Source organism: Balaenoptera borealis (assembly GCF_965194805.1).
Source record: "Balaenoptera borealis genome assembly, chromosome: 7".
Lineage (NCBI taxonomy): Eukaryota > Metazoa > Chordata > Mammalia > Artiodactyla > Balaenopteridae > Balaenoptera > Balaenoptera borealis.
The window spans coordinates 91361433-91382982 of record NC_138864.1 but is presented as its reverse complement, the minus strand read 5'-3'; the positions used below and the strand labels follow the sequence as shown (position 1 = coordinate 91382982).

The 21550-nt window shown below is 35.2% G+C and overlaps 1 long non-coding RNA gene across 1 annotated transcript in view; it reads left to right on the top strand.

Moving 5' to 3' along the window:
* LOC309632524 overlaps positions 1 to 21550 on the top strand; it is a 185049-nt gene that overhangs the window by 12345 nt on the left and 151154 nt on the right. The window lies entirely within an intron of this gene.

Sequence of the window (21550 nt, the reverse complement as noted above, 5' to 3'; positions counted from 1 at the left end):
GGTAACTACAGGTGATAACACTGTATGTATAATTGAAATTTGCTGAGAGAGTAGAACTTAAATGTTCTCATAAACCACAGCCCCCAAACTGTATATATAGTGATGGACGTGTTAATAACTAGATGAGTGGAATCCTTTCACAATATGTATATCAAATCATCACACTGTACACTTAAAATATCTTACAATTGTATTTGTCAGTTATACCTCAAAGTTGAAAATAATTTTTAATTCAAAAGATGATAGGGAAAATAAAATAAAGCTCAACTAAGTAGGTTTTTGCTCTAAAACATTCATACTCTAATACTAACAATAAAAGAAGCTGATAAAAAAAAAAAAAAGTGATTTAACCAAAGCAAAGAGGACAAGGAGAAACAGCCAAGGTTTCTCATAGATGGAACACAGGGCTTTTGTGATAGGTAAGTGGACCAGGCTGGCTGAAACCCGGAAGAAGGACATAGTATAAATAAGGGTGGTAGGAATCTTTGGTGACATCAAAAAAATACCTTCCTTATACAGAGAGCCAGAAGTAGGACTATAAGATATTGGTGCTATCAAGGTATTACTGGGATGTTAAGAATACACAGTCTCATTTAGTACAGAATGACCTGAAATCTAGGGGTTAAAAGAAAACATCTCCCTGAGAAGATAGAAAGAGGGATAGAGCCAAAGCTTCTGATTCCATTCTGAAGCTCTCTAAACCGAATCCTTGTTATCCATAACTAAAATTTTACTGCACTGTTTTACAAAGTTTAGTGTGTGTCAAAATCACTTGTGGTGCTTGATTAAAAATAGAGATTTCCCATCCTCCATGAGATACTGATTTGGTAGTACTTGTGTGAGGTTTGGCAAGCTGCATTTCAGCAAGTATTCCCCAAGTCAAACTAATGCTGTTCTAGTGTAAGGTTAGGCCATGCCTTGATAAACAGTGGCTTAGAGGAGCCCATAGTTTTACCTATTGTCACATAGCATTTAGACATAGTTCAAAAATCTTGTGAATGCTTGAGGTTTCACTTTGTTTTAATTGTTGGTTATTTAGATATAGTGGGACTCTAAGACATGTCTCATTCTAAAAATCAAACGTTCTCATTTTTATTACAGTTATACATACTCTGCCTTTTTTCTTTTTTGGTTGAGTTTTGAAAAGTGTAATGAGTTTCAGATAACTTACAAATTATTTGAATTTATAGAATCAGACTTTAAATTATAAAATTAGATTGGAGAAATGAGAAAGTATGTTAACTAAATACGTATTTTCTCTTATTAGAAGTTTTAATGGCCCCACATACAATTGCTTCTACCCACATGATTTTTTGAATTCTGGGAGCAGAAATTCCACTATTTGTTATCTATGTAAGTGGTTTGTGTATGACCACTGAAGAAACTATTTAAATTGTAAACATGATTGCATTCCCTAGAAAAAAATATTGTCTTAGAAAAACTTAGAGCTTCTTAGTCAAGACACTATTAAAATAATTGGAATTTTCCTTATTTTTTAAAAACTTTTTCCAGAAATTTTGTTTCTTTTTTACTTTTCTATTTTTTTAAATTTCTATTTTATTTTTGGCTGCACTGGGTCTTTTCGGCTGCACGCGGGCTTCTCATTGCGGTGGCTTGTTGCAGAGCACGGGCTCTAAGCGCTCAGGCTTCAGTAGTTGTGGCTCATGGGCTCTAGAGCACAGGCTCAGTAGTTGTGGCACACGGGCCCAGTTGCTCCAGGGCATGTGGGATCTTCCCAGACTAGGAATTGAACCCTTGTCCCCTCCATTGTCAGGCAGATTCTTAACTACTGCGCCACCAGGGAAGTCCCTTTGTTTCTTTTTTAAAAGTTTCTTCTTATATTCAGTTCAGAACTTGTTAAAACTTGGCTATTTTCCAAAACAAAAATTGATTAGACTGTAGAAAGAATAATGGAGATAGGCTAGTTGATTCAAGGAAAATTGTATGTGTAGGAAGCACCAAATACAGTGCTTCGTGGGTATTCCGTGCATTTAATTATTCATTTAAAGACAGTGGCTGGCTGACTGCTTGCATAAACAGAGCAGTGCCTGCCCTATGCCAGTTCATATATCCTACTGTTAGAGATTTTCTGAAGATAAAACATGCCTGAGTAACCTTTGTGTCTGTTCTCTTTGCCCAGCCCAAATCCTAACACTCACAGGTTTAATGCATGTCTAGATTAGACTAGCGCAGTTTGGAATACAATATGCAATCATTGTACTGTGATTTGAATCCTCTAGTCCCTTTTGATGATCAAAATTATAACGATATAACCTACTAGGTTACAGTTATACTTGGGGTGATTGATTTGGGTTCTTGTGGCGAAACTAGCTCAGAGGGTTGTCTTGATCTCACGTAGCTACTCTTGCTGTAATGACTGAATCAACAAATTTCATGCCTCTTGTTTCAAACAGAAAAATGGGCTAGGAGAATAAGAAAAACAAAGAAATCCTTAGCCAACGTAATATACACCAGGTGTTCTTTTTCTCAGCTTGACTTAGTCTTGCTCATCCAATACCTCATGTTTGTCTGTATCTATCACTGAATTTTAAAGTCAGTTACACATTTTTTTTTAATTCACAAGAATCTCGTATTCAAAATAAAAAGATCTCCGGATAGAAACTTCTCAGTTTGAGTTTGTGTCTCTTTGAAGGTCAGCTGCCTTTAGTTAATTGCTCTGTTTTCTGGCTCTGTATGTTGATTATTTTCTTCTGGAGCCCTAAGGACCCACGGGGAGCTCCTAGGGTGACAGAGCTGTGACTGAGCAGTGCCGGTGAGGGGCTGAGAAATGTCAGCCTCGGAAACCTCAACATGAGGATAATGAGTTCAGGCATTTCAGAAACCAACCAGCTTCTGAGAACGGCACTTGAGTGGAGTCATGCTTATTTTTGAAATTTAAGAGCTTGAGGCTCACCTGCTAAAATAAAGAGCTTTCAAACAAAAGCCTGGAGGAACCTGGATTGATGGTTGCTTCCATGTGCACAGGAATGGCCTTGCCGTTCAACTTGATCCGAAGTGAAATCTAGAGATGAAGGCAAAGAAAAGATACTCAGCAACAGTTAAACTCACAGGAAGTTCTTCTTTAAAAAATGCATGGTAAGATTTTTGGGGTAATAAAAATCTCCCCACATACACATACATTATTTTATTGCTCATACATTTTTTAAATTTTATTTTAAGGAGTGTTCTGTCACTGCCATGGACTGAATTGTGCCTTCCCAAAATTCATATGTTGAAGCCCTATCTCCCAAAGTGATTATATTATATTTAGAGATAGGGCCTTTAGCAGGTGATTAGTTTTAGATGACATTATGGGAGTTGGGCCCTCATGAATGGATTAGTGCCCTTATAAGCAGAGGAAGACATATTGGAGCTCGCTCTCTCTCTCTCTCTGCCATGTGAGGACACTGCAAGAAGGCAGCCATCTGCAAACCAGGAAGAGAGCTCTCACTAGAACCTGACCAGGACTTCTGACTTCCAGAAATCCAACCCCGATTTCTGACTCCCAGCCTCCAGAACTGTGAGAAAATACATTTCCGTTGTTGAAGCCATCCAGTCTATGTATTTTGTTATGGCAGCCTGTGCAGGCTAATGCACTCACATGGTAATAATTAGTTACCATAGGAATAGGTTACTAGTTGAGGAGGTGTGAATAAAAAGATCTCATCTAAATAAAATTTCCTTTAACCAATAGTGTACATAGGGGTGTAATTTTTCTGGTATATGAAAATTTATCATTGTATTTGCAATTGGTAGTTGTAGCTTGAGGTTCTTTTCATTCATTTTGGGTTCTTTGAACATCCTGTAAAATACTGCATGGCCAGTCTACAGAAAAACAGGCAGCGGCACATGTATGATTTGATTTAGGGAACACTGGAATCTCCCAAGAATCAATCAATAGATGTGAAATGCCCAAGATATGAGATTCATTTCTTTAGGTTTAAGGCTTTGTGTCTCAGGGAAACTCTCAGTCAAATGTCAATATCCCTCAAAGAATAATGTATCGATACTTCACTAATATTTTTCTTAGCATAAATTAATCTTTAAGATTGGCAAGTTTTTGTTTTAGAAATGATGGTTAAGAGTCTGATAAAGAGGAGATAAGAATAGGGAGGTTTCACAAAGAAGATGGGGTGTTAGAGGGAAGAGCACCCATGGGAGGGCTCTGATGGCAAAGGGAGAGCCCGTTGGCACGGAGTGACTGAACTATGCCAAGGGGAGGAGATGCTCTGTTCTGTCTGCTCTGTGGCTCGCTTTTTTCTTCTCTCTGCCTCTACTTTATACTGTGAATATTCTCCAACCACTGCCTTTGTGTTTTTAATCCTTGCTCTCATCTTCCAGATATTTACATGACTCTTAACACTGTGCTTACCTCCATTTCCCTTCCTGTCACTTAGGCTTCTTGCTGAAATTGATGGTTTTCTTCTTTTCTTCTCTTTATGCCACTAAGAAATCACCCAAAGTACAATAATAGCAAAGAGCCTTAAGTTTGAACCAAAACAACAAATATAATAGATACTCACGGATAAGGATTTGTGATCAGGCTTTGCTATTGGAAGAAACCACAATTTTTAAAGCATGTCAATTATGTTCTTAAAATATTACCCCAAAATTATAGAAATCTCTTTGCTGTTCAGAATCCTTTAATGGCTTTTTTTCAGAGATACTTTTGCCTTTTTTCTACCCCTTTATTCTCGTAGCTCTGAATACTTAGATGCACCTTGACATGCCTAGATGATTTTGGAAGTAATTCTGCCTTGTATAAATTTTTTAATCTATACTGAAGTGCACTGATGACCACAAACTCCTTGAAAAAAAATTAATTTGAGGAATAAGTGCAGGATTCTTGCTTTATTTCCCTCATGAAAACTGAAGCTGAAATCAAGTTAAATCCTATAAATAAAAACCTGCTTTAACTGTTAGCCTGCTTAATTAATGAAAAGAGAAAAATACAGAAAAGTCTGTATCTAAGATGACTTTTTTCTTTGGGTTCATCACTGCTGCCTAGCTGATTGTTTTTTGAAGGAGAGTGTCTTTTGTGATTAAGTCACTTGTCAGATTTGCATTGATATGCAAAGTCTCATTTTATATCTCAAGAAGCTCCACCATCTGTTACTAACATTCTTCCAGCAGGAAGTTCAAGAGAATAGCATTTGTAAGGTAAAAATACATCAGCCATAGCTAGAGCTTCAAACAATTGTTTATAATTAAGAAATAGAACTCAGAGTAAATGCCGACTGAACGCAGTTGATAAGAATGAAATGAAGGATAACAGTGGAGAGTTGAGACAAGATGTGAAAATGCTGAAGGACAGGAAGTATATTTACATTTCTTTTTGGAAAAATTTCAGAAAAGTCTGTCTTATTTTTTTACTTTAAGAAGATGGTTCAAATTTAGGGTTTGTTTTAATTTGTCTTTTCATTCATTCAATTAATACTTACTGGACCCAACAATGAATAAAGAATGGGTGTGTGTGTGTGTGTGTGTGTGTGTGCGTGCACGCAAATATGCACTTCTTGTCCTTCAAAGTCTCATATAAGTAATACAGGATATAGCTAAAATTTACTTTTAAATATATAAATTCCAAATACTGAAGTAAAAGCACTTACGTTAACCATGGATAAGAATAGAGGAACAGGACTTCCCTGGTGGCGCAGTGGTTGGGAATTCCCCTGCCAATGCAGGGGACACTGGTTTGAACCCTGGTCCGGGAAGATCCCACATGCTGCAGAGCAACTAAGCCTGTGAGCCACAACTACTGAGCCTGTGCTCTAGAGCCCGCGAGCCACAGCTACTGAGCCCGCATGCCACAACTACGGGCCTAGAGCCTGTGCTCTACAACAAGAGAAGCCACCATAATGAGAAACCCGCGCACCGCAACAAAGAGTAGCCCCCGCTCACCGCAACTAGAGAATGCCCGCGCGCAGCAACGAAGACCCAACGCAGCCAAAAATAAATAAATAATTAAAACAAAAAAAGAATAGTGAAACAATTGAATATCCCAAATAATGTTATATAAATTGCATGATAACAGGTGAACATTTAGATATTAAATATTTGGGTATTTAAACACTTAGATAATTTAGAAAATATCCCCTGAATGGAATATAGGCAGTTTAAAAAAGAGGGATGTGGTCAGTAGATCAAGGCACATGGGATTATTAAATTGAAGATAAAATAGTTAAGGGTAAAAAGACTTGGTAGAATGGAGTTGCTTGACATAGTTCTGAGAATCCCAAAATTATGACTTAATATTATTTTATTAATTCCTTAATATTATTTGATTAACTCCATGTAAGTGTGTCTATTTGAGCTTTCAAAATTGAAAGCACTACTCTGATTTTTTTAAACAAACAAGGAAATTTAGTTAACCTCTGTTTTAGTTTTCTTAGGTTTTCTTTTTTCCAAAATGGCTTTAAGAAATGCAAAGGAAGTAGGTAAGTTCACTTGCAAACTTTGTTTAAAAGAGAGCACATTATGCTTTTGGAGCTGTTGATGACAGATGTAAAGGCAGGTACTGTAACTTTAATCTCTGTGTTAGTGAACTGTCAGTACAGTTGTAGCATCAGTGAAAGGGTACATTATTTTTCTCCATTTGTATAGAAAATGACACCACTCCTAATCCAGTTACAAGCTCAAAGCCAAGCTTCTGATAATACCTTTATTGTACTAACTATACAGTAGTGACAGACATGCTTTCAGGGAATAAGAAATTTTTTCTTTGGCTTCCAGGAAGTACGTTTTTCAAATCTATAAGTGTGTCTGTCAACGTTAAATTGGCCAATAAAAAATATTACCCTCAACTTGACATTTTATTTTAACTAATATCAGGGAATCCAAGAACACACTATATATGCAAAGCCTCTCTATGGAAGATAATATTTACTATCAACTTACTTCTTTAGTCATAGCATATTCAAATGAATGGAATATTTTAGAAATATGAGGGAAAGTGGAAAATGTGTTACTTATAAGTTAGGTGGTTTAATCCTCTTGTATTTTCCTTTTTTCCCCCCAATCCAGTTTGTTTACTTTGCTTATTCTACACAATAGAACATAATGCTGCCCAGCAGTTGATTGGTTTATTCTGACCAGCCTAAACATTGATGTTGATCTCTACTTAATCAATTTGGAATAGACTAAATGTTGATTATAACAATGGCAAAAATAAATAGTGATTCATGTTGCAGATTAGTTCATGAATTCCTAATATTAATATTTTAGGCTAAAAATATAACAGCCATTTAAGTCCATGGTAGATAAGATCAAGCAATAAATTTATAATTCAGAATTCTATATGATTGTGAAGAACAGTCTCTAATAACTTGGATACTTTGTTTATTCTAAGTTTCAAACTGAAAATCTATACCCCTGGGAAAGGAGATGGTTAAGATTTTATTTGCATGACATTTTACTCAAAAAATACATATTTTTTAGTAGACTTTAATTTTTAGAGCAGTTTTAGGTTTACTACAAAATTGAACAGAAGGTACAGAAATTTCCTTTATATTCCCTGTGCCATATCCCTCACTATCAAAATCCCGCACTAGAGTACTACATTTCCTACAATCAATGAACTTGCACTGATACATCATTATCACCCAAAGTCTGTGTTTTACATTAGGGTTCACTTGCTGGTGTTGTACATTCATTCTGTGGATTTTGACAAATGTATAATAACATGTATTTACCATTATAGCATCACATAGAATAGTATCACTGCCCTAAAAATCTTCTGTGCTCTACCAAATTCATCTCTCATTCCTCCCTAATCCCTGACAGTCACAGATTCTTTGTTATCCCTGTCATTTTACCTTCTCTAAAATGTTATATAGTTGAAATCATACAGTGTGCAGCCTTTTCAGATTGACTTATTTCACTTAGTAATATGCATTTAAATTCTCTCATGTCTTTTCATGGTTTGATAGGTCATTTCTTTTTAGCACTGAATAAAATTTCATTGTCTAGATGTACCACCATTTATTTATCCTTTCACCTGCTGAAGGATATCATGTTTGCTTCTGAGTTCTGGCAATTATGAATAAAGCTGCTATAAACATCCATATGCAGGTTTTTGTGTGGACACAAGTCTTCAACTAATTTGAGTAAATACCAATGAGTGTGATTGCTGGATTGTTTGGTAAATGTATGTTTGGTTTTATAAGAAACTGCCAGACTATCTTCCAGAGTAGCTGTACCTTTTTTTTTTTTTTTTTTCAGTTAGCAATGTATGAGAGTTCCTGTTGCTCTATATCCTCTTCAACACTTGGTGTTGTCAGTGTTCTAGATTGTGGCCACTCTACTAGGTGTATAGTGGTATCTCATTATTGTTTTCATTTGTAATTCCCTAATAACAAGTAATGTACAAATTTTTTCATATGCTTATTTGCCATCTATGTATCTTCATTGAGAAGTGTCTGTTGAGAGGTCTTTTGCCCATTTTTTAAATTGGGTTGTTTGTTTTCTTGTTGTTGAGCTTTAATAGGTCTTTGTATATGTTGGATAACAGTCCTTTATAAGACATGTGTTTTACAAATATTTTCTCTAAATCTGTGACTTGTCTTCTCATTCTCTTGACAGTTTCTTTTATAGAGCAGAAGTTTTCATTTTAATGGAGTTCAGCTTTTCAATGATTTCTTTCATGGATTATGGGCTTCATATTTTATCTAAAAGTCCTCCTTTGTACCCAGAGCCATCTAGATTTTCTCCTGTGTTGTCCTCAAGGAATTCTATAGTTTTGTGTTTTACATGTAGGTCTATGATCCATTTTCAGGTAATTTTTGTAAATAGCATAGGGTCTGGTCTAGATTCACCTTTTTGCATGTGGATATTCAATTGTGCCAGCACCATTTACTGACTTACCAAATTTTATTGGCAAAAAACAGTATGTGCACTAAACATTTTAATCTCATTTTTGGCTCTGAAATATTTTCTAAGAATTTTCTTTGTCTGAATTTCTAAAATTTTGCATTTAGGTTTTTCTGTGTGGCAAAGATACAAGACTACCATAGTTAAAGACTGAAAAAAGACTTTGGAAAACTCTAAATTCTCTAATAGTACAGTTATTTCAGTTAAAAGCCTTTAAAGAGACCTTGAAATCCACAGAATTTTGATGAGTACTCTCAGTTTTATTATGAAATTGCCATTTTGGCCTAAAGAATTCTAAATTCCCCTGTTACATTAATCAAAGGACATAACCCACTAGTCATTTCCAGTTAAATGAAAAAGAAACAATAAAGGAAAAGAACATGAGCCAGTTGTTTATGTGTTGTGGACTATCTATACACCAAAATTGTTGATCTAATGCTCTTAGATGTGATCAGAAAGCAGAACAGTGATTTCAGAGTTCTTCCAAATTGGTACAGGCTTCTAGCTAGGCTAACAGGCTTCAGTTAATCCTGTGGGTTCCAGGTATTTCTAGTACACAAAGCTGAATTCTGAGTCATGACTTTGGATTGGCCATGGACCATAGGTTTCAAACTGGTTAATAATTGTTTTTCATTCTCTCCCCCTCTGCTATTTCAAGGAATTTTTTTTCTTTTAGAATGCTCCAAAACCTTTAGTTTGGAAACAGTAATCATCTCTCTGGAGTTCTTAGTGACTAAGGATGGCTTGTGACTAATCTAGACCTACTACATTTCTGTACAGGTAAATATATGGAGAAAAATAGAACAAGCCCATCCCCAAATTGATACCAATTAATAATCTAAATCAAGAGGACAAAAATTATAAAACCACTATAATTTTTATTTGAGATTTTTTTCATATCTTGCTTTTTTCCAAGAGAACTTTGGGAGTTTTTTGGTTTGTTTTGTTTTGTTTTTGCCTAAAAAATATTAATACAAATGCCATTGAAAGGGAAAAGAGATAGAAGAGAAGGGAGGAAACAAATGCGCTTACTGTGAAGTTGAGTGTGATTGCTATAGTTAGGCATCAGTTTGGTTCTGAGCTTCCTGGCAGCCCAGGGGAAAAGAGAGATATTATGAATAACATAGTTTTTATAATCAGGAAAATGAATTCATACCATTTCTTATAAAGAGAGAGAGGTGACCCTGAGTGATGTATTAGCAGTGTCCTTCTTAACATTTTTATGGCAAAGGCAGAAGAAGAAATCACATAGCTGTGATAGTGATCAAAATAAAAGATTATGATGTAACATTGAAAGAAACACTTGTAAATCAAGCTAATATTTCATATGGTGAAGTTGTAGTTAATCTCAGCAGAGGTTTAATGAATCCAAAGACAGAAGAGTCTTGCATACCCTGAGGACTGACTGGATTCTGACTCCCATAGACTGGTCATTTTCAATTTGAGTATTCATAAGAATCAAAGTTCTTGTTAAAAATACAGGTTCTTTGGCTCTATTCCTGGAATGTCTGATTTAGGCAGTTCAAGATGAGATCAAGTCATCTGATTTTTTTTTAATGTTTGTTTATTTATTTATTTGTTTATTTATTTATTTGGCTATGCTGGGTCTTAGCTGCGGCAGGCGGGCCTCTTAGTTGCGGCTCATGAGCTTCTTAGTTGTGACTCGCTGGCTCCTTAGTTGCAGCGCACAGGATCCTTAGTTAGGGCATGCAAACTCTTAGTTGTGGCATGCATATGGTATCTAGTTCCCTGACTAGGGATCGAACCCAGGCCCCCTGCCCTGGGATCACATAGTGTTAACCACTGTGCCACCAGGGAAGTCCCTCATCTGATTTTTTAACAGGTCCGTGGTAGGATTCTAATGCAACTGGTCTGGCATTTGAGAACCACTGTCTTGGATTCTCTTCTTCAGATTTCTTTTATGTGAGTTAAATTTTTTATAGGAATTGGATAACAATTAGCTCAACATTATACTATCTGAAGACAGCCTAGATGGCAGATATTCTATAGTACTGATTAAAGGCAAAACTATGAGTGATCAAACAGATGGTAGGGCTTTCATTCTATTATGAAAATTATAGAGTGAGACCAGTACCCTAGGCTAGACAGGCCAGCCACCCAAAGATTTCTTCTGGTCAAGGCCAGATTTTCCTCAAGAAACAGTTTTGAGTTTGCTCCAGCACTTGGGGCACTGATGAATTCAAATGTCAAGTTAGAACAAGTCAGAGATAGATTTTATTTGGAAATCTTTGAAGAAAGTGTTACCTATGTCACACCATAGCTATCCACAAAGCCTTATTATGACCCTGTGCAGGTGTCCAGATGTGTCTGCCGGGATGAGTGAGCTGCTAAATGTTCCCCAGACAATTGAACACATTGACCTGTTACAGGGTGTGATTTAATATTGATCAGATGAATGTCTGCCAGAGACAGTGGTTTTTGTTACATCAAGGTTAATGATGAGTCATTCTTCCAAACAGCTGATGGATCCCAGAACTCCTTGCCTCTTAAGACCACTCCTGTTTAATGAACATCAAGCCATTTCATTAGCATTTAGGAGACCTAAAATACTGAGGTTTTGGGGGGTTTTTTCCTTATTAATTAAAGGCCCCTGGTCTCAGCCTCTGTTGGTTAACTGGTAACATTCCAAAGAATATCTTCATATAAATCTTCATTTCACGTATGTTATTGTTTTTTTATTTTTTATTTTATTTAATTTATTTACTTTTGTACCAGAAAGAAAGAGAAAATGGACATTCTCCCTTTTCCAAATCAATTTCTCTTAAGTAGAAAACTGATTGGACATGTCAGGTCTTGCTAGCTGCTCAAGACACATATAATTTTTGATCTTTTATAAGAAAATACCCTGATTTTCCCTTTTCATGAATTTGTAGCAGATAAAATAATGTCACTTTCACTATACATCAGCAGGCTTATGGACGGCTGCTTCTGTCTTGCCTTCATTTTTAAGTGGGCATGTTCTCGGTGATTGGTTTCCTTTTTAGAAATTAACATCGTTTTGTCTACCTATCTTGGCAGTGGCATCACTCTGCCCTTAACTAAGTGGACTTATAACTTTTTAAAATCTGTACATGCTTTTTAGCTGAGGACTGTTTTAAAAGTTTGACACGAAAAGGAACCCTTGCCTTAAAAAGATAGATGAAGTCCCTTAACCTGCTTTTCTGTACAATCTCATTTTAACAAACTTGATGATGAGTGTTTTTAAGTGGTAGTCTTGATCCAGTTCTCACTGTTTTTTTTTTTAACTGAAAGTTCAATAATTTGGTAGTTTGGGAAGAAAGTACATTTAGTCAGAAGAATAGTTGCTGTAGTGGATGAGCCGCTCAAAGCCTATAAGAGTTATGTGAAAAAAGCAGATTGAGACTTTACATATTTTCAAAACTTTTTCTAAAACTTCAGGAAAAATATAGTTTACTATAAGCATATCGTTCTCCATTGATGGGTCTGTCACATTATTTTATGAGCCTTGAGTTGATTGATTAGTCAGTGCTCCTATATTAAGTATAAGTTGTAAAGAGATTACCCAGATAGGTGCCCATATATAAATTACCCAGATAGGTGCCCATATATAAATTAAAATATAGATTGACAAGTTCATGTCTAATTTTAACTTTAAGTAGTGGCATATCTAACTGAATTATTGTGGGACTGATTATAATGATCAAATAAAGGTGAGATGTTTGGCAAGGAACCTTGGAGAAGATGAGTTTTGGCAGAGTTTTGAAAGAAGGAGGAGGGACAGATTTGGACTGGGAAAATAGAAATATCATTCAAGTTGAATAGACAGATGGCTAAGGGTACAAGGGATACCAAATGTTCCCTTAGGATCATGAAGAATTATCTTCCTTCTTTTGCAGCGTCCGCTTCTGCTCAGAATGGTTTTTAGTGTAGAATTTGGTGTTTGAAAGATTTTCTCATTCATCTTGCACATTGCACCGTATAAAACAAAGCCCTGAGAAGTGATCTGACTTCCCCCCTGCCCAAACTACTGGCAGTGGTGGAGGTGGAGCCAGAATGCCCAATTCTAATAGAGTTTATTATGCTGCATTGCAGTACTGTATCACCCCCTGGGTGTTAGATCTCCATTATCCTAAACATTGTAGTCTTATAGAGAAGATAGAAGTGTCTATTGTAGAGGGCTTTAGGTTATGTAACTTCAATTGCCCTTTTTTTTTTTTTTTCCTGTAACAATCTTATTTCTTCTTAGGCAGAAACTTTGGTACTCATTTAAGATCTCTTTCTAAATTGTGATTGACCTTGATTCTCCACCACACTGGTATATTTTGCCTGTTATCTTCTAAGTGTGTCTTCTCAGATTGACTGAATGTTTTTGGACTGTCTCATGTTGGTGTGTTTTCTTAAATCATGATGGAACTGGCCTTCAAAAATGTAAATGTCCCTTCTTAGGTTTTATTGTTAACATGGATTTGATTTTGGAATATGATGAATATTCTTTAGGGGAAAAAGCCCCACAGCTCTAGAAACCTCACTTTCTTTTCTCTTTATTCAAGGGCAGATTGTTTTACACTTGCCGTATATCAGGCCTCGTCTAAGCTCTGGGAATACAAAGCTGTATGTGGACAGTCACTGTCTTCTAGAACATTACAGTCTAGTAGGGGACAGACATGAGTAAGCAGACAATTGCTAGAGACTCAGGCAAACCATTTTATTTCAAGAATGTGGCATGCAATTTGAGGTCTGACCATTTGATAAAAACTCCTTTTAGCTGATTTTTATGTAAATGTCTTCAGAGTTTGTGTGAGTTAGATATGTTTTGTAAAGTGATAATCTTGAAATTTTAATGTGTTCGCATATCAGTTAGTTTTTATTGTTATTTCATTTGGCTAGATTAGCTATTTGTCATGAGACCCAAGGTCTAGTCATACGGCGTTCTATTCAGTAACGTTTTAAGTGTATGTTTCAAGTTACAACATTATTAAGATGGATGAGCAAAATACGCATTTGTATTATTTTGACACAATAAATTTTAATGCAGAACACTTTTAAAGACCAGCGTTTTATATAAATAATAAAAAAACACTACATGGTTCTTTCCTATGGATTTTCAAAAATTACTCAGAGTAAGTATGTGTTCACTGTTACTATTCCAGATTAATTCCAGAGGGATTTAGTAAAGTATAGTGGGTTTAATATTAAATTTGTCCTTTATGTTTCCCGCTGATGTATAACAATTGTCAAAAATTTTTTAAAAAGGAAAATATAAATATGCTAAGTGAAAAAAGTAGGTAGTTACTATTTCTTTCTAAATTTATGTTATTATTATATACTTGTAGAATATTAGAATGCATATATTTAAAAGATATATGTACTATCTGAGTAACACTAATTCATTTTAAGAATTTGGAGCTATTTATTGATGATTATAAGAAATACACTCTTGTTTTTAGTTGATTTAATAATATTCTTAGTAAATATTGAGCCCAGAGTTTTAAACAGAAAAATTATTCTGCCTAATGTGAGAACAGCATTTTTAATATGTATTAAAGTCAATAGATTTTTGTGGTTATTACTTACTATGGAAGTTATAGTTTCTTTGGCTATTTCATATTTAAAGCCAGATAACCTACATAATTAGTCATTATTGACTATTTTGCTTTGAAACTCTCTTTAATGGAATATTTATTTCATGAAGAAAGTTAGATAAAATTATGTCTACCATTTTATTTTTAACAATTGTAATTTCAATTTTTAGCGTTTTCTTAAATCTGTCTTTAACAAGGTACTTCTGAAAAGAAAAATAGGAACATGATAGTCAAGATCAAGTGTCAAAATAATGATAGAACAGGACGTATCTATTTTCATGTATAGGAGAGCACTTTCTTCTTTAAAAGTCCCCTAAAGGTCCTATCATCTCGTATGCTATAGAAAATGGCCTGACATTTCTACTTTAAAAGAAACCAGCTTTTACTGTCTGAAAGCATTCCCACTGATTACCTCACATCACTATAGATGTACTCAATGCCTACTGTTTATAGAAACTTTGGGAGGAAGGAAGAAAATATAAGGAAGAATAAAAATTCATGAACTCATAATCCAGAGATTAAGGTGTATACACACTATTTTATAAAAGCAAAATTTTTTTTTCTAATGAAACTAATACATATCTTTGGTTTTTTAAAAATAAATCAATACATATATGTGTAAAATAGAAATTTCAAATCCCACCAGAATGAACAATTTTGGTATATCATCATAATATTTTTGTGTTTGTGTATGTTTGTGTTTGTCTTCTTCCTACTTCTCTGTATGCATGTATGTACTGAGAGATATATCTTCAAATGAAACCAAGTTATAATTTTGTTCTACAACTGCTTGTATAATTTAATTTGTCACAGACATTTCCCCCAGTTGTTCCATAATCTATTACTGCATAAGAAGCCACCTCAAAATTTAGTGGCTTAAAACAACAGCGGCATCTCCAATCTTGGGCGGGGCTTACTGGGGACAGCCCATCTATGCTCCACTTGGCATCAGCTGGGATGGCTCGAAGTCTGGGGGCTGCAATCATGGGAAAACTTGTTCACTCATGTATCTGGCAATTGATGCTGGCTCTTGGCTGGGCCTGTCCTTTGGAATGTCTCCACTTGTGCTCTCCATGTGGCCTGGCTTCCTGTTGGGAGACAATTCTCCATGAATATTTCATGTTTCTGCATGGTCCAGGTCTTCTGAACAAAGGCATTTACAGCCAACTTGAGAATATTTTATAAGGAGATATTCCAGGGTAGTAAAGCTTAGAGACATCTCCCTCCCTGGAGACAGTCCAAGATAGTGAAGATAAAAACCTGTCCTTCCCTTCCCCAGAAGTTTTCCTTACATTCCAGAGCCAAGATAAGGTCTCTCTCTCCCGAGGGGAGGACTGGACATCACCAGCAGCCCTATATTAGATCAGAGTTTCCTAATGTGCAGGTTCTTCTCCTACAGCGCACCCCACTGCATGGGCAGGTACCATTTGGCCTCCAGCATGTTACCCTGGGGTTTGGGAAACTCATGCAAGATGTTGCTCTGGTTGCTGCTTTTACTGTGAATAATAAACTGTCTTTGTTTCTAACCCTGAGGCCTCATGTTTTCTCTCTCTCTCTCTCTCTCTCTCTCTCTCTCTGTGTGTGTATGTGAGAGAGAGAGAGAGAGAGAGATAGTACTCAAAATAGTATATGTATATATGTATGCACAGGCTACATACATACATACATGCTGTGGCGGTCTACATCATTCACTTGCAGATAAGGTTAAATCTCATTCCCTTCACAGTATCTGATAACAGTTTCCTCACAAAGTGGTCACTGTGTTCAAAAGGCAATTGTCTGGAGAGAGACAGAACCAGGTGGAAGAAGTATCACTTTGAATATCATAGCCTCAGAAGCCATGCTATGTCAGTCTTGATGGATTTCATTGGTTGATCACTCACAAGGGCCTGTCTAGGTTCAAGGTTAGAGGAAGTAGACATGAACTCTTCATAGGAGACTGGTAAGATTCTGGAAGAAAATGTGAGACCAGAAATATTGCTGGGACATTTTTGGAAATACCAATACGACTTGGATCAATATGATCAATACAAGTTGTGTATCAGTACAACTGAAGGTATCTCATCCTGTTTAACTTCTGCATAGTTTAAGTTCCTATTGATGGACATTGAGAAATTCCACTTTTCCTTTAGCTTGGGATTCCTAAGATAGTAATGTGTGAAACAAAGGCTTATATGCCGTAACATTATAGGTTTGTCCAATCGTAGGGGGTTAGTGAGAGAGAAAAGGGGAGTGAGACAGGATGGCGGGAGAGCCGAAATGGGGATGATTTATTGAGCTGCCCACTGCTCAGTATCCAGCACAATTGATCGCTCAGTTTTGCAGAACCATATTCTAAGAGGCGACATAAACATTGTCTCAGGACAAGGAAGGAAGGGAGAGTAACTTATCTGCTGAGTCCCATCTCACATTGTTCAAAATCTTCTCGTGGGACATCCTTTCCTCTGTGCATCACGTGTGTGCTTGGGAGCTGCACTTCTACCTTAGACTCAGTAAATATGAAGTACTTACAAGAGATGTTGAATATTTTTTTAACATGTCCTGAATTTTGGTATAACGGTCATCTATCTACATAAATTCATGTGTACTTGCCAAATTATATCCTTAAAATAAGTTACAGAATTGAAATCTCAAGATTATCACACGTACATTTTAAATTTTGCCTTCTATTGACAAATATTACTAATGTTCCCCCTGTACAATTTATACTCTACCAAGGAATCAGAGAACTTAATCTCATATTCTAGACTTAATCAATGTCCTAACTGCTAACAATCTAAAAGGAAAAAAGAATTTTTTTGTTTTCCTAGTTTCTGTTTGATTTGTTTTCTGAGGATGAACATCTTCTTCCATGCTTATGGATTATCTTCATTTTTCCTTTAGTAAGTTGTTTTTCATATTTTTAAAAATTTTTTTCAAGGAGGGTATTCCCTTTTTCTTTTTGATGGCTTAGCTATATGGATAATGAAGAAGTAGTGTTCGTCTAAGTTTGCACATATGTTTTTCAGTTCTCATTTCTCTATTATTTTAATTTTGTTTTTCATCTCTTTTATCAAACAAAGGATGAAAATCTATCAGTCTTTTGCTTTCTGACTATCAAGCATTCAATCTTATATTTTATTTTGTATTATATTTTCTAATTTATCATGCCTGGTATATATCTTTTTTTCCCCCTGAATTTATTTGTTCATTAGACATTATACTATCTGTTTCTAGTAGTTTTGCCATTGATTTTCTTTGAATTTCTAGTTAGATAATTATATCATCTTTACTATTATTTTCTCTATATATTTACATGTGCATATTTTCAGTTTTTAAAAATATTTTTAAATTATTACATTATGAAAATTTTCTCAGACCACTAAAAATATGAATTTAAATTCATGAATTATTTTCTACCTATGTACCATAATCTAATTTTGGACCCTCAGTTTGTTAGTATTTTTTAACATTTATAAGTAATGCTATAATAATTGTCTTTATAAATGAATCTTTTCTACATTTCTGAAAATTGCCATGGAACCAATTTCTAGAGGCAGAATTAGTGGGTTAAAAGGAGGACCAGTTTTACACCTCTTAATGCATATTGTTATATTGTCAAATTGCTTGCCAGAGGTGTTTATTGCTACTTAATTCCAGTGGCAGTGTATGGGAATGTCCATTTCACTTGTACTTTATTACTACTGTGTTCTATCACTTATTTTAATTTTTATTAATTTTATAAGTGATAAATATTATTGTTTTAATTTACATTTTGCTTTGATTCCTAGTACAGTGGAATATTTTCTCATATGCTCATTCGTGATTTGTGTTTCATCTGGGATTTTTTTCTTTCATGAACTTAGTCCATTTTAAAATTTCAATTTTTTAAAATATTGATTTATATAATAAATATATTAATCAATCATGAGTTATACTTGGGGGCAAGTATGTTTCCTACATAGTAGTTTGCATTTTAATTTCATAGACAAATATACTTTTTGTTTTAGTAAAGTCAAATCTCTTCATTATTATACATTTCTGATTTCTTTTGGTTCTTGCAAATTCTCTTTCATCAAAAGGTCAGATGGATAAATACACTGATTTTTTATAATTAATAGCACTTATTTTTAGAGCAGTTTTAGATTCACAGCAAAATTGAGGAGAAAATATAGACAGTGCCCTTATACCATCTATCTCCATACATGCACAACTTCCCCCAGTCTATATTCTGCCCCACAGTGGTGTATTTGTTACAAATGATTAACCTACATTAGCACATCATTATCACCCAAAGTCCATCGTTTACATTAGGCTTCATTCTTGGTGATGTCCTTTCTATTGGTTTTGACAAATATATAACATGAATGCACCATTGTGGTACATTCATAACAGTTTCACTCCCCTAAACATCTCCTGTGCTCTGCCTATTCGTCCCTCTCTCCCCCCAACCTCTGGCAACCACAGATTCTTTAACTATCTCCATAGTTTTGCCTTTTCCAGAATGTAAAGTACAGTTGACTCTTGAACAACTGAGGGGGGTGTTCAAGAGTCAACGAGGAGGTGGAGGTGGGGTTAGGAGCACTGACTCCCAACTCAGTGGAAAATCCTACTATAACTTTACAGTTGGCCCTCCTTAACTGCAGTTCCATATCTGCAGATTCAACCAATCTCAGATCATGTTGTACTGTAGTATGTATTTAGTGAAAAAAATCCACATGCAAGTGGACCTGTGCAGTTCAATAAATTCAGAAAGAAAAAAAAAGATATATACCAGGTATGATAAATTAGAAAATATAATAAAAAGTAAAATATAAGATTGAATGCTTAATAGAAAACAAAAGCAAAAGACTGATAGATTTTCATTCTTTGTTTGATAAAAGATGAAAAACAAAATTAAAATAAAAGAGAAATGAGAAATGAAAAACATATGTACAGACTTAGACAAACACTACTTCTTCAAGGGTCAACTCTAGTTGGAATCACAGTATGCAGCCTATTCGGATGGGCTTCTTTCATGTAGTAATAATCATTTAAGATTACTCCATTCCAATTTCTCAGTCCTGCAATTAGTTCAGCTCTTTTTTTTTTTTTTTTTTCCACTTTGGTTTCTCCTTTGCTGTGGGGTTGACATACCCTTGGGAACTTAGCATCTCCTTAACCTCAACTTTCAGCCCTGGTCATTAATTCTGGGTCAAGACTCATTCATTGCCCTGTTACAGAGAAACAAAATTGGAAAACCATATATACCAAAATATATTACAGTGATTAATAGAGAAAGGAATGAATTTTACTTTCTTCTTTGTACTTTCTCTATTATCTGAAATTTTTTCAAGTAAGTATGTGTTACATTTATTATAATCAGGCTAAAAGAAATATATTTAAAATAAAATATATGTTGCTAGTGCAAAAATACAAGCAGAAATTCAGTTGCTTTATGTATATTATATTACATTTTTCCCCACCCATGCTGTACATTTTTAAAAGCTTTACAACAAACCTTTTTTTTTATTGAAATATAGTTGATTGACAATGTTGTGTTAGTTTCAGGTATACAGCCAAGTGATTTAGTGATATATGTGTGTATATATATATATATATATATATATATATATTATATATATATATATATTCTTTTTAGATTCATTTCCATTGTAGGTTATTACAAGATATTGAGTATAGTTTCCTGTGCTATACAGTAGGTCCTTGTTGATTATCTGTTTTATATATAGTAGTGTATGTATTTTAATCCCAACTCCCAATTTATCTCTCTCCTCTCTTCCCCCTTTGGTAACCATGAGTTTGTTTTCTATGTCTGTGAGTCTATTTCTATAACAAACCTTTTTAATGTATACTGGCTAAAATTTTCTAAATCTTACTGAAACAATCCTATAACTTTAATTTATTAGAATGTATTTTAATTCTTAAAAATTGGCATAATTCAACAAGTATTTCCTAAGTATGTGTGATAAGCAACATTTTTTGTGCCCATGTTGTGAAATATATAGAAATGCAATATTTGAGAATGCAACATAACAGGAGTTTATAAGACAAGAGTTCTTAACCTGGTTACAGAGGAGAATTACCTGGGAGCTTTTTAAAAATACCAATGATCAGGCCCCACCCAAGATAATTCTGAATCTGGGATTTGGGGAGTGGAACTGATACTTTTCCAAAGCTCTCAGACTGAAACAAAAATAAATAATGAACATGTATTTTCATTTATCTATTCATTCATCAATTGCTATCATTATAAATGAACATTAAACCGATATTAAGTGTGTACTACTTGCTGAGAACTGTGCTAGATGCTAAGGAAGACTGATATGCAAATAAATAATATAAGACAATGAATGAAAGAGAGGGGAAAGAAAGGTGAGAGAGAGAGGTCTGGGCATGTTCTGGCGCAGAATCAGCTGCTTTCTTGGATTTTAGGCTGAAATGCTAAAATTATGGCACATGTTACTTTAAAATTTCAGCTTCTGAGAGTTCGGAGGTAGAAACACAAGCCATCCCATTTCCTAGACAAAATGAGGAAGTAGGGAAATTTGTGCCTGGGGCTCCCTGGCCTCCATTTCTGGGACTCTTCTTCTAATCTTCCTCATTGCATCTTGACTCCAGAGGTTCTTACATTGTCTTTGGTGTGCATATAATGGAAACCCGTGGCTCTCCAGTAAAATTCCTGGCCATAGGTGGTCGTGAGAGAAGCAAAGATAGAAGTATAAAGGAATTGGGAGAGCAATTCTGTCCATCCTTGGTGTCTCCACACTCTCCCTTGTGGTAGGTTATGCCTTTACCGTCTGTCATAGTCCGCTTGGGCTGCTATAACAAAGTAATGCAGACTTGTTGACTTATAAATAACAGAAATTAATTTATTACATTTCTAAAGCCTGAAAATCTGAGATCAAGGGTACCAGTATGGTCAGATTCTGGTGAAGACCTTCCAGCTTGTAGACTGATGACTTCTTGTGTCCTTACATGGCAGAAAGAGAACTAGTCAGGTCTCTTGCCTCTTCCCATAAAGGCACTAATCCCATTCATGGGGGCTCCACCCTCATGACCTAATTACCTCCCAGGTGGCACCTCTAAGTGCCATCACACTGGGGATTAGATTTTGACATATGAATCGGTGGGGTGGG